General features: G+C 37.9%; 28 non-coding genes across 28 annotated transcripts; 13 read left to right on the plus strand and 15 right to left on the minus strand.

Annotated features, from left to right (window-relative positions):
- Positions 1–398: 398 nt before the first annotated feature.
- Positions 399–471, minus strand: TRNAF-GAA (transfer RNA phenylalanine (anticodon GAA)). Its single transcript has one exon. It is a non-coding gene; the product is annotated as a tRNA-Phe (tRNA).
- A 141-nt stretch (positions 472–612) lies between these two features.
- Positions 613–695, plus strand: TRNAL-CAG (transfer RNA leucine (anticodon CAG)). Its single transcript has one exon. It is a non-coding gene; the product is annotated as a tRNA-Leu (tRNA).
- Positions 696–1,174: 479 nt separating this feature from the next.
- TRNAF-GAA (transfer RNA phenylalanine (anticodon GAA)) lies at positions 1,175–1,247 on the minus strand. The gene has a single exon. It is a non-coding gene; the product is annotated as a tRNA-Phe (tRNA).
- A 141-nt stretch (positions 1,248–1,388) lies between these two features.
- Positions 1,389–1,471, plus strand: TRNAL-CAG (transfer RNA leucine (anticodon CAG)). Its single transcript has one exon. It is a non-coding gene; the product is annotated as a tRNA-Leu (tRNA).
- A 478-nt stretch (positions 1,472–1,949) lies between these two features.
- On the minus strand, positions 1,950–2,022 carry TRNAF-GAA (transfer RNA phenylalanine (anticodon GAA)). Its single transcript has one exon. It is a non-coding gene; the product is annotated as a tRNA-Phe (tRNA).
- Positions 2,023–3,494: 1,472 nt separating this feature from the next.
- Positions 3,495–3,567, minus strand: TRNAF-GAA (transfer RNA phenylalanine (anticodon GAA)). The gene has a single exon. It is a non-coding gene; the product is annotated as a tRNA-Phe (tRNA).
- Positions 3,568–3,708: 141 nt separating this feature from the next.
- On the plus strand, positions 3,709–3,791 carry TRNAL-CAG (transfer RNA leucine (anticodon CAG)). The gene has a single exon. It is a non-coding gene; the product is annotated as a tRNA-Leu (tRNA).
- A 2,025-nt stretch (positions 3,792–5,816) lies between these two features.
- Positions 5,817–5,889, minus strand: TRNAF-GAA (transfer RNA phenylalanine (anticodon GAA)). Its single transcript has one exon. It is a non-coding gene; the product is annotated as a tRNA-Phe (tRNA).
- Positions 5,890–6,030: 141 nt separating this feature from the next.
- TRNAL-CAG (transfer RNA leucine (anticodon CAG)) lies at positions 6,031–6,113 on the plus strand. Its single transcript has one exon. It is a non-coding gene; the product is annotated as a tRNA-Leu (tRNA).
- Positions 6,114–7,367: 1,254 nt separating this feature from the next.
- TRNAF-GAA (transfer RNA phenylalanine (anticodon GAA)) lies at positions 7,368–7,440 on the minus strand. Its single transcript has one exon. It is a non-coding gene; the product is annotated as a tRNA-Phe (tRNA).
- A 141-nt stretch (positions 7,441–7,581) lies between these two features.
- TRNAL-CAG (transfer RNA leucine (anticodon CAG)) lies at positions 7,582–7,664 on the plus strand. Its single transcript has one exon. It is a non-coding gene; the product is annotated as a tRNA-Leu (tRNA).
- Positions 7,665–8,141: 477 nt separating this feature from the next.
- On the minus strand, positions 8,142–8,214 carry TRNAF-GAA (transfer RNA phenylalanine (anticodon GAA)). Its single transcript has one exon. It is a non-coding gene; the product is annotated as a tRNA-Phe (tRNA).
- Positions 8,215–8,917: 703 nt separating this feature from the next.
- TRNAF-GAA (transfer RNA phenylalanine (anticodon GAA)) lies at positions 8,918–8,990 on the minus strand. The gene has a single exon. It is a non-coding gene; the product is annotated as a tRNA-Phe (tRNA).
- Positions 8,991–9,131: 141 nt separating this feature from the next.
- TRNAL-CAG (transfer RNA leucine (anticodon CAG)) lies at positions 9,132–9,214 on the plus strand. The gene has a single exon. It is a non-coding gene; the product is annotated as a tRNA-Leu (tRNA).
- A 477-nt stretch (positions 9,215–9,691) lies between these two features.
- Positions 9,692–9,764, minus strand: TRNAF-GAA (transfer RNA phenylalanine (anticodon GAA)). The gene has a single exon. It is a non-coding gene; the product is annotated as a tRNA-Phe (tRNA).
- Positions 9,765–9,905: 141 nt separating this feature from the next.
- On the plus strand, positions 9,906–9,988 carry TRNAL-CAG (transfer RNA leucine (anticodon CAG)). Its single transcript has one exon. It is a non-coding gene; the product is annotated as a tRNA-Leu (tRNA).
- A 478-nt stretch (positions 9,989–10,466) lies between these two features.
- Positions 10,467–10,539, minus strand: TRNAF-GAA (transfer RNA phenylalanine (anticodon GAA)). Its single transcript has one exon. It is a non-coding gene; the product is annotated as a tRNA-Phe (tRNA).
- A 702-nt stretch (positions 10,540–11,241) lies between these two features.
- On the minus strand, positions 11,242–11,314 carry TRNAF-GAA (transfer RNA phenylalanine (anticodon GAA)). The gene has a single exon. It is a non-coding gene; the product is annotated as a tRNA-Phe (tRNA).
- Positions 11,315–11,455: 141 nt separating this feature from the next.
- TRNAL-CAG (transfer RNA leucine (anticodon CAG)) lies at positions 11,456–11,538 on the plus strand. The gene has a single exon. It is a non-coding gene; the product is annotated as a tRNA-Leu (tRNA).
- Positions 11,539–12,015: 477 nt separating this feature from the next.
- On the minus strand, positions 12,016–12,088 carry TRNAF-GAA (transfer RNA phenylalanine (anticodon GAA)). Its single transcript has one exon. It is a non-coding gene; the product is annotated as a tRNA-Phe (tRNA).
- Positions 12,089–12,229: 141 nt separating this feature from the next.
- Positions 12,230–12,312, plus strand: TRNAL-CAG (transfer RNA leucine (anticodon CAG)). The gene has a single exon. It is a non-coding gene; the product is annotated as a tRNA-Leu (tRNA).
- A 2,025-nt stretch (positions 12,313–14,337) lies between these two features.
- Positions 14,338–14,410, minus strand: TRNAF-GAA (transfer RNA phenylalanine (anticodon GAA)). The gene has a single exon. It is a non-coding gene; the product is annotated as a tRNA-Phe (tRNA).
- A 141-nt stretch (positions 14,411–14,551) lies between these two features.
- TRNAL-CAG (transfer RNA leucine (anticodon CAG)) lies at positions 14,552–14,634 on the plus strand. Its single transcript has one exon. It is a non-coding gene; the product is annotated as a tRNA-Leu (tRNA).
- Positions 14,635–15,883: 1,249 nt separating this feature from the next.
- TRNAF-GAA (transfer RNA phenylalanine (anticodon GAA)) lies at positions 15,884–15,956 on the minus strand. Its single transcript has one exon. It is a non-coding gene; the product is annotated as a tRNA-Phe (tRNA).
- Positions 15,957–16,097: 141 nt separating this feature from the next.
- On the plus strand, positions 16,098–16,180 carry TRNAL-CAG (transfer RNA leucine (anticodon CAG)). Its single transcript has one exon. It is a non-coding gene; the product is annotated as a tRNA-Leu (tRNA).
- A 477-nt stretch (positions 16,181–16,657) lies between these two features.
- TRNAF-GAA (transfer RNA phenylalanine (anticodon GAA)) lies at positions 16,658–16,730 on the minus strand. Its single transcript has one exon. It is a non-coding gene; the product is annotated as a tRNA-Phe (tRNA).
- A 141-nt stretch (positions 16,731–16,871) lies between these two features.
- TRNAL-CAG (transfer RNA leucine (anticodon CAG)) lies at positions 16,872–16,954 on the plus strand. Its single transcript has one exon. It is a non-coding gene; the product is annotated as a tRNA-Leu (tRNA).
- A 691-nt stretch (positions 16,955–17,645) lies between these two features.
- On the plus strand, positions 17,646–17,728 carry TRNAL-CAG (transfer RNA leucine (anticodon CAG)). The gene has a single exon. It is a non-coding gene; the product is annotated as a tRNA-Leu (tRNA).
- Positions 17,729–17,953: the final 225 nt, after the last annotated feature.

The following is a 17,953-nucleotide window of genomic DNA, read 5'->3' on the forward strand; positions in this document are numbered from 1 at the left end:
AACCAGATTAGTCCAAGGACAAAGCCAATGAGAACCCTCTGGATCCTCAATCCTGTCTGTCACAATCATGTTGTTCTCTGCTGCACTATCAGTAAGAAGAGGGAGGTGAAAAATCTCATAAAATAAACCTCAAGATACACAAAATCTTAAAGATCCTTAGCACTTTATGTTGATATTTCTCAGATTTTTTTTCTGATTTCCTCCATACTACTTCGACTTCAACTTAATTTTTCAGTATAACTACTTTCATTTTCTTCTCGCATTAGTGACTGTTCTGAAAAGAGATACTTAAAACTGTTTTTTTTCAGGTATATCTGCACTTCACAAAGAATGAAAATCTTACTAAATGCATATGGAGAAAGAACTTTATCTCAAATCACTCATACTTAAAAACAGCGTGCTGAAACCCGGGATCGGACCAGGGACCTTTAGATCTTCAGTCTAACGCTCTCCCAACTGAGCTATTTCAGCAACCTACAAAGTTAAAGCTACAGCATTGCAAGGCAAACTCAAAGGCGTTAATAAATTTTCAGTTCAAAATTTGCCTTTTTTTGGGGCCAAACAAAAAATGTGTTTGTTTTTAGAAAGTGTGAATTTTCCACAGTTGTGCTTGTCAGGATGGCCGAGCGGTCCAAGGCGCTGCGTTCAGGTCGCAGTCTCTACTTGAGGCGTGGGTTCGAATCCCACTTCTGACAGGTTTCTGTTACATTACAATCATGTTTTGTTTTTTTTTTCATTTTCACTATGTCCCTCTGTCACAATTCAGACATTTCCACAAACCAGATTAGTCCAAGGACAAAGCCAATGAGAACCCTCTGGATCCTCAATCCTGTCTGTCACAATCATGTTGTTCTCTGCTGCACTATCAGTAAGAAGAGGGAGGTGGAAAATCTCATAAAATAAACCTCAAGATACACAAAATCTTAAAGATCCTTAGCACTTTATGTTGATATTTCTCAGATTTTTTCTCCGATTTCCTCCATACTACTTCGACTTCAACTTAATTTTTCAGTATAACAACTTTCATTTTCTTCTCGCATTAGTGACTGTTCTGAAAAGAGATACTTAAAACTGTTTTTTTCAGGTATATCTGCACTTCACAAAGAATGAAAATCTTGCTAAATGCATATGGAGAAAGAACTTTATCTGAAATCACTCATACTTAAAAACAGCGTGCTGAAACCCGGGATCGGACCAGGGACCTTTAGATCTTCAGTCTAACGCTCTCCCAACTGAGCTATTTCAGCAACCTACAAAGTTAAAGCTACAGCATTGCAAGGCAAACTCAAAGGCGTTAATACATTTTCAGTTCAAAATTTGCATTTTTTTGGGGCCAAACAAAAAATGTGTTTGTTTTTAGAAAGATTGAATTTTCCACAGTCGTGCTTGTCAGGATGGCCGAGCGGTCCAAGGCGCTGCGTTCAGGTCGCAGTCTCTACTTGAGGCGTGGGTTCGAATCCCACTTCTGACAGGTTTCTGTTCCATTACAATCATGTTTTGTTTTTTTTCATTTTCACTATGTCCCTCTGTCACAATTCAGACATTTCCACAAACCAGATTAGTCCAAGGACAAAGCCAATGAGAACCCTCTGGATCCTCAATCCTGTCTGTCACAATCATGTTGTTCTCTGCTGCACTATCAGTAAGAAGAGGGAGGTGAAAAATCTCATAAAATAAACCTCAAGATACACAAAATCTTAAAGATCCTTAGCACTTTATGTTGATATTTCTCAGATTTTTTTTCTGATTTCCTCCATACTACTTCGACTTCAACTTAATTTTTCAGTATAACTACTTTCATTTTCTTCTCGCATTAGTGACTGTTCTGAAAAGAGATACTTAAAACTGTTTTTTTTCAGGTATATCTGCACTTCGCAAAGAATGAAAATCTTGCTAAATGCATATGGAGAAAGAACTTTATCTCAAATCACTCATACTTAAAAACAGCGTGCTGAAACCCGGGATCGGACCAGGGACCTTTAGATCTTCAGTCTAACGCTCTCCCAACTGAGCTATTTCAGCAACCTACAAAGTTAAAGCTACAGCATTGCAAGGCAAACTCAAAGGCGTTAATAAATTTTCAGTTCAAAATTTGCCTTTTTTTGGGGCCAAACAAAAAATGTGTTTGTTTTTAGAAAGTGTGAATTTTCCACAGTTGTGCTTGTCAGGATGGCCGAGCGGTCCAAGGCGCTGCGTTCAGGTCGCAATCTCTACTTGAGGCGTGGGTTCGAATCCCACTTCTGACAGGTTTCTCTTACATTACATTCATTTTTTTTTTTTTCATTTTCACTATGTCCCTCTGTCACAATTCAGACATTTCCACAAACCAGATTAGTCCAAGGACAAAGCCAATGAGAACCCTATGGATCCTCAATCCTGTCTGTCACAATCATGTTGTTCTCTGCTGCACTATCAGTAAGAAGAGGGAGGTGAAAAATCTCATAAAATAAACCTCAAGATACACAAAATCTTAAAGATCCTTAGCACTTTATGTTGATATTTCTCAGATTTTTTTTCTGATTTCCTCCATACTACTTCGACTTCAACTTAATTTTTCAGTATAACTACTTTCATTTTCTTCTCGCATTAGTGACTGTTCTGAAAAGAGATACTTAAAACTGTTTTTTTTCAGGTATATCTGCACTTCACAAAGAATGAAAATCTTGCTAAATGCATATGGAGAAAGAACTTTATCTCAAATCACTCATACTTAAAATCAGTGCGCTGAAACCCGGGATCGGACCAGGGACCTTTAGATCTTCAGTCTAACGCTCTCCCAACTGAGCTATTTCAGCAACCTACAAAGTTAAAGCTACAGCATTGCAAGGCAAACTCAAAGGCGTTAATACATTTTCAGTTCAAAATTTGCATTTTTTTCGGGGCCAAACAAAAAATGTGTTTGTTTTTAGAAAGTGTGAATTTTCCACAGTTGTGCTTGTCAGGATAGCCGAGCGGTCAAAGGCGCTGCGTTAAGGTCGCAGTCTCTACTTGAGGCGTGGGTTCAAATCTCTCTTCTGACAGGTTTCTGTTACATTACAATCATATTTTTTTTTTTCATTTTCACTATGTCCCTCTGTCACAATTCAGACATTTCCACAAACCAGATTAGTCCAAGGACAAAGCCAATGAGAACCCTCTGGATCCTCAAACCTGTCTGTCACAATCATGTTGTTCTCTGCTGCACTATCAGTAAGAAGAGGGAGGTGAAAAATCTCATAAAATAAACCTCAAGATACACAAAATCTTAAAGATCCTTAGCACTTTATGTTGATATTTCTCAGATTTTTTTTCTGATTTCCTCCATACTACTTCGACTTCAACTTAATTTTTCAGTATAACTACTTTCATTTTCTTCTCGCATTAGTGACTGTTCTGAAAAGAGATACTTAAAACTGTTTTTTCAGGTATATCTGCACTTCACAAAGAATGAAAATCTTGCTAAATGCATATGGAGAAAGAACTTTATCTCAAATCACTCATACTTAAAAACAGCGTGCTGAAACCCGGGATCGGACCAGGGACCTTTAGATCTTCAGTCTAACGCTCTCCCAACTGAGCTATTTCAGCAACCTACAAAGTTAAAGCTACAGCATTGCAAGGCAAACTCAAAGGCGTTAATACATTTTCAGTTCAAAATTTGCATTTTTTTGGGGCCAAACAAAAAATGTGTTTGTTTTTAGAAAGTGTGAATTTTCCACAGTTGTGCTTGTCAGGATGGCCGAGCGGTCCAAGGCGCTGCGTTCAGGTCGCAGTCTCTACTTGAGGCGTGGGTTCGAATCCCACTTCTGACAGGTTTCTGTTACATTACAAATATGTTTTGTTTTTTTTTCATTTTCACTATGTCCCTCTTTCACAATTCAGACATTTCCACAAACCAGATTAGTCCAAGGACAAAGCCAATGAGAACCCTCTGGATCCTCAATCCTGTCTGTCACAATCATGTTGTTCTCTGCTGCACTATCAGTAAGAAGAGGGAGGTGGAAAATCTCATAAAATAAACCTCAAGATACACAAAATCTTAAAGATCCTTAGCACTTTATGTTGATATTTCTCAGATTTTTTCTCCGATTTCCTCCATACTACTTCGACTTCAACTTAATTTTTCAGTATAACTACTTTCAATTTCTTCTCGCATTAGTGACTCTTCTGAAAAGAGATACTTAAAACTGTTTTTTTCAGGTATATCTGCACTTTACAAAGAATGAAAATCTTGCGAAATGCATATGGAGAAAGAACTTTATCTCAAATCACTCATACTTAAAACAGCGTGCTGAAACCCGGGATCGGACCAGAGACCTTTAGATCTTCAGTCTAACGCTCTCCCAACTGAGCTATTTCAGCAACCTACAAAGTTAAAGCTACAGCATTGCAAGGCAAACTCAAAGGCATTAATACATTTTCAGTTCAAAATTTGCCTTTTTTTGGGGCCAAACAAAAAATGTGTTTGTTTTTAGAAAGTGTGAATTTTCGACACTTGTGCTTGTCAGGATGGCCGAGCCGTCCAAGGCGCTGCGTTCAGGTCGCAGTCTCTACTTGAGGCGTGGGTTCGAATCCCACTTCTGACAGGTTTCTGTTACATTACAATCATGTTTTTTTTTTTTCATTTTCACTATGTCCCTCTGTCACAATTCAGACATTTCCACAAACCAGATTAGTCCAAGGACAAAGCCAATGAGAACCCTCTGGATCCTCAATCCTGTCTGTCACAATCATGTTGTTCTCTGCTGCACTATCAGTAAGAAGAGGGAGGTGAAAAATCTCATAAAATAAACCTCAAGATACACAAAATCTTAAAGATCCTTAGCACTTTATGTTGATATTTCTCAGATTTTTTTTCTGATTTCCTCCATACTACTTCGACTTCAACTTAATTTTTCAGTATAACTACTTTCATTTTCTTCTCGCATTAGTGACTGTTCTGAAAAGAGATACTTAAAACTGTTTTTTTCAGGTATATCTGCACTTCACAAAGAATTAAAATCTTGCTAAATGCATATGGAGAAAGAACTTTATCTCAAATCACTCATACTTAAAAACAGCGTGCTGAAACCCGGGATCAGACCAGGGACCTTTAGATCTTCAGTCTAACGCTCTCCCAACTGAGCTATTTCAGCAACCAACAAAGTTAAAGCTACAGCATCGCAAGGCAAACTCAAAGGCGTTAATACATTTTCAGTTCAAAATTTGCATTTTTTTGGGGCCAAACAAAAAATGTGTTTGTTTTTAGAAAGTGTGAATTTTCCACAGTTGTGCTTGTCAGGATGGCCGAGCGGTCCAAGGCGCTGCGTTCAGGTCGCAGTCTCTACTTGAGGCGTGGGTTCGAATCCCCCTTCTGACATGTTTCTGTTACATTAAAATCATGTTTTGTTTTTTTTCATTTTCACTATGTCCCTCTGTCACAATTCAGACATTTCCACAAACCAGATTAGTCCAAGGACAAAGCCAATGAGAACCCTCTGGATCCTCAATCCTGTCTGTCACAATCATGTTGTTCTCTGCTGCACTATCAGTAAGAAGAGGGAGGTGAAAAATCTCATAAAATAAACCTCAAGATACACAAAATCTTAAAGATCCTTAGCACTTTATGTTGATATTTCTCAGATTTTTTTTCTGATTTCCTCCATACTACTTCGACTTCAACTTAATGTTTCAGTATAACTACTTTCATTTTCTTCTCGCATTAGTGACTGTTCTGAAAAGAGATACTTAAAACTGTTTTTTTTCAGGTATATCTGCACTTCACAAAGAATGAAAATCTTGCTAAATGCATATGGAGAAAGAACTTTATCTCAAATCACTCATACTTAAAAACAGCATGCTGAAACCCGGGATCGGACCAGGGACCTTTAGATCTTCAGTCTAACGCTCTCCCAACTGAGCTATTTCAGCAACCTACAAAGTTAAAGCTACAGCATTGCAAGGCAAACTCAAAGGATTTAATACATTTTCAGTTCAAAATTTGCATTTTTTTGGGGCCAAACAAAAAATGTGTTTGTTTTTAGAAAGTGTGAATTTTCCACAGTTGTGCTTGTCAGGATGGCCGAGCGGTCCAAGGCGCTGCGTTCAGGTCGCAGTCTCTACTTGAGGCGTGGGTTCGAATCCCACTTCTGACATGTTTTTGTTACATTACAATCATGTTTTGTTTTTTTTCATTTTCACTATGTCCCTCTGTCACAATTCAGACATTTCCACAAACCAGATTAGTCCAAGGACAAAGCCAATGAGAACCCTCTGGATCCTCAATCCTGTCTGTCACAATCATGTTGTTCTCTGCTGCACTATCAGTAAGAAGAGGGAGGTGAAAAATCTCATAAAATAAACCTCAAGATACACAAAATCTTAAAGATCCTTAGCACTTTATGTTGATATTTCTCAGATTTTTTTTCTGATTTCCTCCATACTACTTCGACTTCAACTTAATTTTTCAGTATAACTACTTTCATTTTCTTCTCGCATTAGTGACTGTTCTGAAAAGAGATACTTAAAACTGTTTTTTTTCAGGTATATCTGCACTTCACAAAGAATGAAAATCTTGCTAAATGCATATGGAGAAAGAACTTTATCTCAAATCACTCATACTTAAAAACAGCGTGCTGAAACCCGGGATCGGACCAAGGACCTTTAGATCTTCAGTCTAACGCTCTCCCAACTGAGCTATTTCAGCAACCTACAAAGTTAATTCTACAGCATTGCAAGGCAAACTCAAAGGCGTTAATACATTTTCAGTTCAAAATTTGCCTTTTTTTGGGGCCAAACAAAAAATGTGTTTGTTTTTAGAAAGTGTGAATTTTCCACAGTTGTGCTTGTCAGGATGGCCGAGCGGTCCAAGGCGCTGCGTTCAGGTTGCAGTCTCTACTTGAGGCGTGGGTTCGAATCCCACTTCTGACATGTTTCTGTTACATTACAATCATGTTTTGTTTTTTTTTCATTTTCACTATGTCCCTCTGTCACAATTCAGACATTTCCACAAACCAGATTAGTCCAAGGACAAAGCCAATGAGAACCCTCTGGGTCCTCAATCCTGTCTGTCACAATCATGTTGTTCTCTGCTGCACTATCAGTAAGAAGAGGGAGGTGAAAAATCTCATAAAATAAACCTCAAGATACACAAAATCTTAAAGATCCTTAGCACTTTATGTTGATATTTCTCAGATTTTTTTTCTGATTTCCTCCATACTACTTCGACTTCAACTTAATTTTTCAGTATAACTACTTTCATTTTCTTCTCGCATTAGTGACTGTTCTGAAAAGAGATACTTAAAACTGTTTTTTTTCAGGTATATCTGCACTTCACAAAGAATGAAAATCTTGCTAAATGCATATGGAGAAAGAACTTTATCTCAAATCACTCATACTTAAAAACAGCGTGCTGAAACCCGGGATCGGACCAGGGACCTTTAGATCTTCAGTCTAACGCTCTCCCAACTGAGCTATTTCAGCAACCTACAAAGTTAATTCTACAGCATTGCAAGGCAAACTCAAAGGCGTTAATACATTTTCAGTTCAAAATTTGCCTTTTTTTGGGGCCAAACAAAAAATGTGTTTGTTTTTAGAAAGTGTGAATTGTCCACAGTTGTGCTTGTCAGGATGGCCGAGCGGTCCAAGGCGCTGCGTTCAGGTCGCAGTCTCTACTTGAGGCGTGGGTTCGAATCCCACTTCTGACATGTTTCTGTTACATTACAATCATGTTTTGTTTTTTTTCATTTTCACTATGTCCCTCTGTCACAATTCAGACATTTCCACAAACCAGATTAGTCCAAGGACAAAGCCAATGAGAACCCTCTGGGTCCTCAATCCTGTCTGTCACAATCATGTTGTTCTCTGCTGCACTATCAGTAAGAAGAGGGAGGTGAAAAATCTCATAAAATAAACCTCAAGATACACAAAATCTTAAAGATCCTTAGCACTTTATGTTGATATTTCTCAGATTTTTTTTCTGATTTCCTCCATACTACTTCGACTTTAACTTAATTTTTCAGTATAACTACTTTCATTTTCTTCTCGCATTAGTGACTGTTCTGAAAATAGATACTTAAAACTGTTTTTTTCAGGTATATCTGCACTTCACAAAGAATGAAAATCTTGCTAAATGCATATGGAGAAAGAACTTTATCTCAAATCACTCATACTTAAAAACATCGTGCTGAAACCCGGGATCGGACCAGGGACCTTTAGATCTTCAGTCTAACGCTCTCCCAACTGAGCTATTTCAGCAACCTACAAAGTTAAAGCTACAGCATTGCAAGGCAAACTCAAAGGCGTTAATAAATTTTCAGTTCAAAATTTGCCTTTTTTTGGGGCCAAACAAAAAATGTGTTTGTTTTTAGAAAGTGTGAATTTTCCACAGTTGTGCTTGTCAGGATGGCCGAGCGGTCCAAGGCGCTGCGTTCAGGTAGCAGTCTCTACTTGAGACGTGGGTTTGAATTGCACTTCTGACAGGTTTCTGTTACATTACAGTCATGTTTTTTTTTTTTTTCATTTTTACTATGTCCCTCTGTCACAATTCAGACATTTCCACAAACCAGATTAGTCCAAGGACAAAGCCAATGAGAACCCTCTGGATCCTCAGTCCTGTCTGTCACAATCATGTTGTTCTTTGCTGCACTATCAGTAAAAAGAGGGAGGTGAAAAATCTCATAGAACAAAACCTCAAGATACACAAAATCTTAAAGATCCTTAGCACTTTATGTTGATATTTCTCAGATTTTTTTTCCGATTTCCTCCATACTACTTCGACTTCAACTTCATTTTTCAGTATAACTACTTTCATTTTCTTCTCGCATTAGTGACTGTTCTGAAAAGAGATACTTAAAACTGTTTTTTTCAGGTATATCTGCACTTCACAAAGAATGAAAATCTTGCTAAATGCATATGGAGAAAGAACTTTATCTCAAATCACTCATACTTAAAAACAGCGTGCTGAAACCCGGGATCGGACCAGGGACCTTTAGATCTTCAGTCTAACGCTCTCCCAACTGAGCTATTTCAGCAACCTACAAAGTTAAAGCTACAGCATTGCAAGGCAAACTCAAAGGTGTTAATAAATTTTCAGTTCAAAATTTGCCTTTTTTTGGGGCCAAACAAAAAATGTGTTTGTTTTTAGAAAGTGTGAATTTTCCACAGTTGTGCTTGTCAGGATGGCCGAGCGGTCCAAGGCGCTGCGTTCAGGTCGCAGTCTCTACTTGAGGCGTGGGTTCGAATCCCACTTCTGACAGGTTTCTGTTACATTACATTCATTTTTTTTTTTTTTCATTTTCACTATGTCCCTCTGTCACAATTCAGACATTACCACAAACCAGATTAGTCCAAGGACAAAGCCAATGAGAACCCTATGGATCCTCAATCCTGTCTGTCACAATCATGTTGTTCTCTGCTGCACTATCAGTAAGAAGAGGGAGGTGAAAAATCTCATAAAATAAACCTCAAGATACACAAAATCTTAAAGATCCTTAGCACTTTATGTTGATATTTCTCAGATTTTTTTTCTGATTTCCTCCATACTACTTCGACTTCAACTTAATTTTTCAGTATAACTACTTTCATTTTCTTCTCGCATTAGTGACTGTTCTGAAAAGAGATACTTAAAACTGTTTTTTTTCAGGTATATCTGCACTTCACAAAGAATGAAAATCTTGCTAAATGCATATGGAGAAAGAACTTTATCTCAAATCACTCATACTTAAAAACAGCGTGCTGAAACCCGGGATCGGACCAGGGACCTTTAGATCTTCAGTCTAACGCTCTCCCAACTGAGCTATTTCAGCAACCTACAAAGTTAAAGCTACAGCATTGCAAGGCAAACTCAAAGGCGTTAATACATTTTCAGTTCAAAATTTGCATTTTTTTGGGGCCAAACAAAAAATGTGTTTATTTTTAGAAAGTGTGAATTTTCCACAGTTGTGCTTGTCAGGATAGCCGAGCGGTCAAAGGCGCTGCGTTCAGGTCGCAGTCTCTACTTGAGGCGTGGGTTCGAATCCCACTTCTGACAGGTTTCTGTTACATTACAATCATGTTTTTTTTTTTTTCATTTTCACTATGTTTCTCTGTCACAATTCAGACATTTCCACAAACCAGATTAGTCCAAGGACAAAGCCAATGAGAACCCTCTGGATCCTCAAACCTGTCTGTCACAATCATGTTGTTCTCTGCTGCACTATCAGTAAGAAGAGGGAGGTGAAAAATCTCATAAAATAAACCTCAAGATACACAAAATCTTAAAGATCCTTAGCACTTTATGTTGATATTTCTCAGATTTTTTTTCTGATTTCCTCCATACTACTTCGACTTCAACTTAATTTTTCAGTATAACTACTTTCATTTTCTTCTCGCATTAGTGACTGTTCTGAAAAGAGATACTTAAAACTGTTTTTTTTCAGGTATATCTGCACTTCACAAAGAATGAAAATCTTGCTAAATGCATATGGAGAAAGAACTTTATCTCAAATCACTCATACTTAAAAACATCGTGCTGAAACCCGGGATCGGACCAGGGACCTTTAGATCTTCAGTCTAACGCTCTCCCAACTGAGCTATTTCAGCAACCTACAAAGTTAAAGCTACAGCATTGCAAGGCAAACTCAAAGGCGTTAATAAATTTTCAGTTCAAAATTTGCATTTTTTGGGGCCAAACAAAAAATGTGTTTGTTTTTAGAAAGTGTGAATTTTCCATAGTTGTGCTTGTCAGGATGGCCAAGCGGTCCAAGGCGCTGCGTTCAGGTAGCAGTCTCTACTTGAGACGTGGGTTTGAATTGCACTTCTGACAGGTTTCTGTTACATTACAGTCATGTTTTTTTTTTTTTTCATTTTTACTATGTCCCTCTGTCACAATTCAGACATTTCCACAAACCAGATTAGTCCAAGGACAAAGCCAATGAGAACCCTCTGGATCCTCAGTCCTGTCTGTCACAATCATGTTGTTCTTTGCTGCACTATCAGTAAAAAGAGGGAGGTGAAAAATCTCATAGAACAAAACCTCAAGATACACAAAATCTTAAAGATCCTTAGCACTTTATGTTGATATTTCTCAGATTTTTTTTCCGATTTCCTCCATACTACTTCGACTTCAACTTCATTTTTCAGTATAACTACTTTCATTTTCTTCTCGCATTAGTGACTGTTCTGAAAAGAGATACTTAAAACTGTTTTTTTCAGGTATATCTGCACTTCACAAAGAATGAAAATCTTGCTAAATGCATATGGAGAAAGAACTTTATCTCAAATCACTCATACTTAAAAACAGCGTGCTGAAACCCGGGATCGGACCAGGGACCTTTAGATCTTCAGTCTAACGCTCTCCCAACTGAGCTATTTCAGCAACCTACAAAGTTAAAGCTACAGCATTGCAAGGCAAACTCAAAGGTGTTAATAAATTTTCAGTTCAAAATTTGCCTTTTTTTGGGGCCAAACAAAAAATGTGTTTGTTTTTAGAAAGTGTGAATTTTCCACAGTTGTGCTTGTCAGGATGGCCGAGCGGTCCAAGGCGCTGCGTTCAGGTCGCAGTCTCTACTTGAGGCGTGGGTTCGAATCCCACTTCTGACAGGTTTCTGTTACATTACATTCATTTTTTTTTTTTTTCATTTTCACTATGTCCCTCTGTCACAATTCAGACATTACCACAAACCAGATTAGTCCAAGGACAAAGCCAATGAGAACCCTATGGATCCTCAATCCTGTCTGTCACAATCATGTTGTTCTCTGCTGCACTATCAGTAAGAAGAGGGAGGTGAAAAATCTCATAAAATAAACCTCAAGATACACAAAATCTTAAAGATCCTTAGCACTTTATGTTGATATTTCTCAGATTTTTTTTCTGATTTCCTCCATACTACTTCGACTTCAACTTAATTTTTCAGTATAACTACTTTCATTTTCTTCTCGCATTAGTGACTGTTCTGAAAAGAGATACTTAAAACTGTTTTTTTTCAGGTATATCTGCACTTCACAAAGAATGAAAATCTTGCTAAATGCATATGGAGAAAGAACTTTATCTCAAATCACTCATACTTAAAAACAGCGTGCTGAAACCCGGGATCGGACCAGGGACCTTTAGATCTTCAGTCTAACGCTCTCCCAACTGAGCTATTTCAGCAACCTACAAAGTTAAAGCTACAGCATTGCAAGGCAAACTCAAAGGCGTTAATACATTTTCAGTTCAAAATTTGCATTTTTTTGGGGCCAAACAAAAAATGTGTTTATTTTTAGAAAGTGTGAATTTTCCACAGTTGTGCTTGTCAGGATAGCCGAGCGGTCAAAGGCGCTGCGTTCAGGTCGCAGTCTCTACTTGAGGCGTGGGTTCGAATCCCACTTCTGACAGGTTTCTGTTACATTACAATCATGTTTTTTTTTTTTTTCATTTTCACTATGTTTCTCTGTCACAATTCAGACATTTCCACAAACCAGATTAGTCCAAGGACAAAGCCAATGAGAACCCTCTGGATCCTCAAACCTGTCTGTCACAATCATGTTGTTCTCTGCTGCACTATCAGTAAGAAGAGGGAGGTGAAAAATCTCATAAAATAAACCTCAAGATACACAAAATCTTAAAGATCCTTAGCACTTTATGTTGATATTTCTCAGATTTTTTTTCTGATTTCCTCCATACTACTTCGACTTCAACTTAATTTTTCAGTATAACTACTTTCATTTTCTTCTCGCATTAGTGACTGTTCTGAAAAGAGATACTTAAAACTGTTTTTTTCAGGTATATCTGCACTTCACAAAGAATGAAAATCTTGCTAAATGCATATGGAGAAAGAACTTTATCTCAAATCACTCATACTTAAAAACAGCGTGCTGAAACCCGGGATCGGACCAGGGACCTTTAAATCTTCCGTCTAACGCTCTCCCAACTGAGCTATTTCAGCAACCTAGAAAGTTAAAGCTACAGCATTGCAAGGCAAACTCAAAGGCGTTAATACATTTTCAGTTCAAAATTTGCATTTTTTTGGGGCCAAACAAAAAATGAGTTTGTTTTTAGAAAGTGTGAATTTTCCACAGTTGTGCTTGTCAGGATGGCCGAGCGGTCCAAGGCGCTGCGTTCAGGTTGCAGTCTCTACGTGAGGGGTGGGTTGGAATCCCACTTCTGCCAGGCTTCTGTTACATTACAATCATGTTTTGTTTTTTTTTCATTTTCACTATGTCCCTCTGTCACAATTCAGACATTTCCACAAACCAGATTAGTCCAAGGACAAAGCCAATGAGAACCCTCTGGATCCTCAATCCTGTCTGTCACAATCATGTTGTTCTCTGCTGCACTATCAGTAAGAAGAGGGAGGTGAAAAATCTCATAAAATAAACCTCAAGATACACAAAATCTTAAAGATCCTTAGCACTTTATGTTGATATTTCTCAGATTTTTTTTCCGATTTCCTCCATACTACTTCGACTTCAACTTCATTTTTCAGTATAACTACTTTCATTTTCTTCTCGCATTAGTGACTGTTCTGAAAAGAGATACTTAAAACTGTTTTTTTCAGGTATATCTGCACTTCACAAAGAATGAAAATCTTGCTAAATGCATATGGAGAAAGAACTTTATCTCAAATCACTCATACTTAAAAACAGCGTGCTGAAACCCGGGATCGGACCAGGGACCTTTAGATCTTCAGTCTAACACTCTCCCAACTGAGCTATTTCAGCAACCTACAAAGTTAAAGCTACAGCATTGCAAGGCAAACTCAAAGGCGTTAATAAATTTTCAGTTCAAAATTTGCCTTTTTTTGGGGCCAAACAAAAAATGTGTTTGTTTTTAGAAAGTGTGAATTTTCCACAGTTGTGCTTGTCAGGATGGCCGAGCGGTCCAAGGCGCTGCGTTCAGGTCGCAGTCTCTACTTGAGGCGAGGGTTCGAATCCCACTTCTGACAGGTTTCTGTTACATTACATTCTTTTTTTTTTTTTCATTTTCACTATGTCCCTCTGTCACAATTCAGACATTACCACAAACCAGATTAGTCCAAGGACAAAGCCAATGAGAACCCTATGGATCCTCAATCCTGTCTGTCACAATCATGTTGTTCTCTGCTGCACTATCAGTAAGAAGAGGGAGGTGAAAAATCTCATAAAATAAACCTCAAGATACACAAAATCTTAAAGATCCTTAGCACTTTATGTTGATATTTCTCAGATTTTTTTTCTGATTTCCTCCATACTACTTCGACTTCAACTTAATTTTTCAGTATAACTACTTTCATTTTCTTCTCGCATTAGTGACTGTTCTGAAAAGAGATACTTAAAACTGTTTTTTTTCAGGTATATCTGCACTTCACAAAGAATGAAAATCTTGCTAAATGCATATGGAGAAAGAACTTTATCTCAAATCACTCATACTTAAAAACAGCGTGCTGAAACCCGGGATCGGACCAGGGACCTTTAGATCTTCAGTCTAACGCTCTCCCAACTGAGCTATTTCAGCAACCTACAAAGTTAAAGCTACAGCATTGCAAGGCAAACTCAAAGGCGTTAATAAATTTTCAGTTCAAAATTTGCCTTTTTTTGGGGCCAAACAAAAAATGTGTTTGTTTTTAGAAAGTGTGAATTTTCCACAGTTGTGCTTGTCAGGATGGCCGAGCGGTCCAAGGCGCTGCGTTCAGGTCGCAGTCTCTACTTGAGGCGTGGGTTCGAATCCCACTTCTGACAGGTTTCTGTTACATTACATTCATTTTTTTTTTTTTTCATTTTCACTATGTCCCTCTGTCACAATTCAGACATTACCACAAACCAGATTAGTCCAAGGACAAAGCCAATGAGAACCCTATGGATCCTCAATCCTGTCTGTCACAATCATGTTGTTCTCTGCTGCACTATCAGTAAGAAGAGGGAGGTGAAAAATCTCATAAAATAAACCTCAAGATACACAAAATCTTAAAGATCCTTAGCACTTTATGTTGATATGTCTCAGATTTTTTTTCTGATTTCCTCCATACTACTTCGACTTCAACTTAATTTTTCAGTATAACTACTTTCATTTTCTTCTCGCATTAGTGACTGTTCTGAAAAGAGATACTTAAAACTGTTTTTTTCAGGTATATCTGCACTTCACAAAGAATGAAAATCTTGCTAAATGCATATGGAGAAAGAACTTTATCTCAAATCACTCATACTTAAAAACAGCGTGCTGAAACCCGGGATCGGACCAGGGACCTTTAAATCTTCCGTCTAACGCTCTCCCAACTGAGCTATTTCAGCAACCTAGAAAGTTAAAGCTACAGCATTGCAAGGCAAACTCAAAGGCGTTAATACATTTTCAGTTCAAAATTTGCCTTTTTTTGGGGCCAAACAAAAAATGTGTTTGTTTTTAGAAAGTGTGAATTTTCCACAGTTGTGCTTGTCAGGATGGCCGAGCGGTCCAAGGCGCTGCGTTCAGGTCGCAGTCTCTACTTGAGGCGAGGGTTCGAATCCCACTTCTGACAGGTTTCTGTTACATTACATTCATTTTTTTTTTTTTCATTTTCACTATGTCCCTCTGTCACAATTCAGACATTACCACAAACCAGATTAGTCCAAGGACAAAGCCAATGAGAACCCTATGGATCCTCAATCCTGTCTGTCACAATCATGTTGTTCTCTGCTGCACTATCAGTAAGAAGAGGGAGGTGAAAAATCTCATAAAATAAACCTCAAGATACACAAAATCTTAAAGATCCTTAGCACTTTATGTTGATATTTCTCAGATTTTTTTTCTGATTTCCTCCATACTACTTCGACTTCAACTTAATTTTTCAGTATAACTACTTTCATTTTCTTCTCGCATTAGTGACTGTTCTGAAAAGAGATACTTAAAACTGTTTTTTTTCAGGTATATCTGCACTTCACAAAGAATGAAAATCTTGCTAAATGCATATGGAGAAAGAACTTTATCTCAAATCACTCATACTTAAAAACAGCGTGCTGAAACCCGGGATCGGACCAGGGACCTTTAGATCTTCAGTCTAACGCTCTCCCAACTGAGCTATTTCAGCAACCTACAAAGTTAAAGCTACAGCATTGCAAGGCAAACTCAAAGGCGTTAATAAATTTTCAGTTCAAAATTTGCCTTTTTTTGGGGCCAAACAAAAAATGTGTTTGTTTTTAGAAAGTGTGAATTTTCCACAGTTGTGCTTGTCAGGATGGCCGAGCGGTCCAAGGCGCTGCGTTCAGGTCGCAGTCTCTACTTGAGGCGTGGGTTCGAATCCCACTTCTGACAGGTTTCTGTTACATTACATTCATTTTTTTTTTTTTTCATTTTCACTATGTCCCTCTGTCACAATTCAGACATTACCACAAACCAGATTAGTCCAAGGACAAAGCCAATGAGAACCCTATGGATCCTCAATCCTGTCTGTCACAATCATGTTGTTCTCTGCTGCACTATCAGTAAGAAGAGGGAGGTGAAAAATCTCATAAAATAAACCTCAAGATACACAAAATCTTAAAGATCCTTAGCACTTTATGTTGATATTTCTCAGATTTTTTTTCTGATTTCCTCCATACTACTTCGACTTCAACTTAATTTTTCAGTATAACTACTTTCATTTTCTTCTCGCATTAGTGACTGTTCTGAAAAGAGATACTTAAAACTGTTTTTTTTCAGGTATATCTGCACTTCACAAAGAATGAAAATCTTGCTAAATGCATATGGAGAAAGAACTTTATCTCAAATCACTCATACTTAAAAACAGTGTGCTGAAACCCGGGATCGGACCAGGGACCTTTAGATCTTCAGTCTAACGCTCTCCCAACTGAGCTATTTCAGCAACCTACAAAGTTAAAGCTACAGCATTGCAAGGCAAACTCAAAGGCGTTAATACATTTTCAGTTCAAAATTTGCATTTTTTTGGGGCCAAACAAAAAATGTGTTTGTTTTTAGAAAGTGTGAATTTTCCACAGTTGTGCTTGTCAGGATAGCCGAGCGGTCAAAGGCGCTGCGTTCAGGTCGCAGTCTCTACTTGAGGCGTGGGTTCGAATCCCACTTCTGACAGGTTTCTGTTACATTACAATCAAGTTTTTTTTTTTTTCATTTTCACTATGTTTCTCTGTCACAATTCAGACATTTCCACAAACCAGATTAGTCCAAGGACAAAGCCAATGAGAACCCTCTGGATCCTCAAACCTGTCTGTCACAATCATGTTGTTCTCTGCTGCACTATCAGTAAGAAGAGGGAGGTGAAAAATCTCATAAAATAAACCTCAAGATACACAAAATCTTAAAGATCCTTAGCACTTTATGTTGATATTTCTCAGATTTTTTTTCTGATTTCCTCCATACTACTTCGACTTCAACTTAATTTTTCAGTATAACTACTTTCATTTTCTTCTCGCATTAGTGACTGTTCTGAAAAGAGATACTTAAAACTGTTTTTTTCAGGTATATCTGCACTTCACAAAGAATGAAAATCTTGCTAAATGCATATGGAGAAAGAACTTTATCTCAAATCACTCATACTTAAAAACAGCGTGCTGAAACCCGGGATCGGACCAGGGACCTTTAAATCTTCCGTCTAACGCTCTCCCAACTGAGCTATTTCAGCAACCTACAAAGTTAAAGCTACAGCATTGCAAGGCAAACTCAAAGGCGTTAATACATTTTCAGTTCAAAATTTGCATTTTTTTGGGGCCAAACAAAAAATGTGTTTGTTTTTAGAAAGTGTGAATTTTCCACAGTTGTGCTTGTCAGGATGGCCGAGCGGTCCAAGGCGCTGCGTTCAGGTCGCAGTCTCTACTTGAGGCGTGGGTTCGAATCCCACTTCTGACATGTTTCTGTTACATTACAATCATGTTTTGTGTTTTTTCATTTTCACTATGTCCCTCTGTCACAATTCAGACATTTCCACAAACCAGATTAGTCCAAGGACAAAGCCAATGAGAACCCTCTGGATCCTCAATCCTGTCTGTCACAATCATATTGTTCTCTGCTGCAATATCAGTAAGAAGAGGGAGGTGGAAAATCTCATAAAATAAACCTCAAGATACACAAAAT

The sequence above is a fragment of the Anomaloglossus baeobatrachus genome, chromosome 1, assembly GCF_048569485.1.
Source record: "Anomaloglossus baeobatrachus isolate aAnoBae1 chromosome 1, aAnoBae1.hap1, whole genome shotgun sequence".
NCBI lineage: Eukaryota > Metazoa > Chordata > Amphibia > Anura > Aromobatidae > Anomaloglossus > Anomaloglossus baeobatrachus.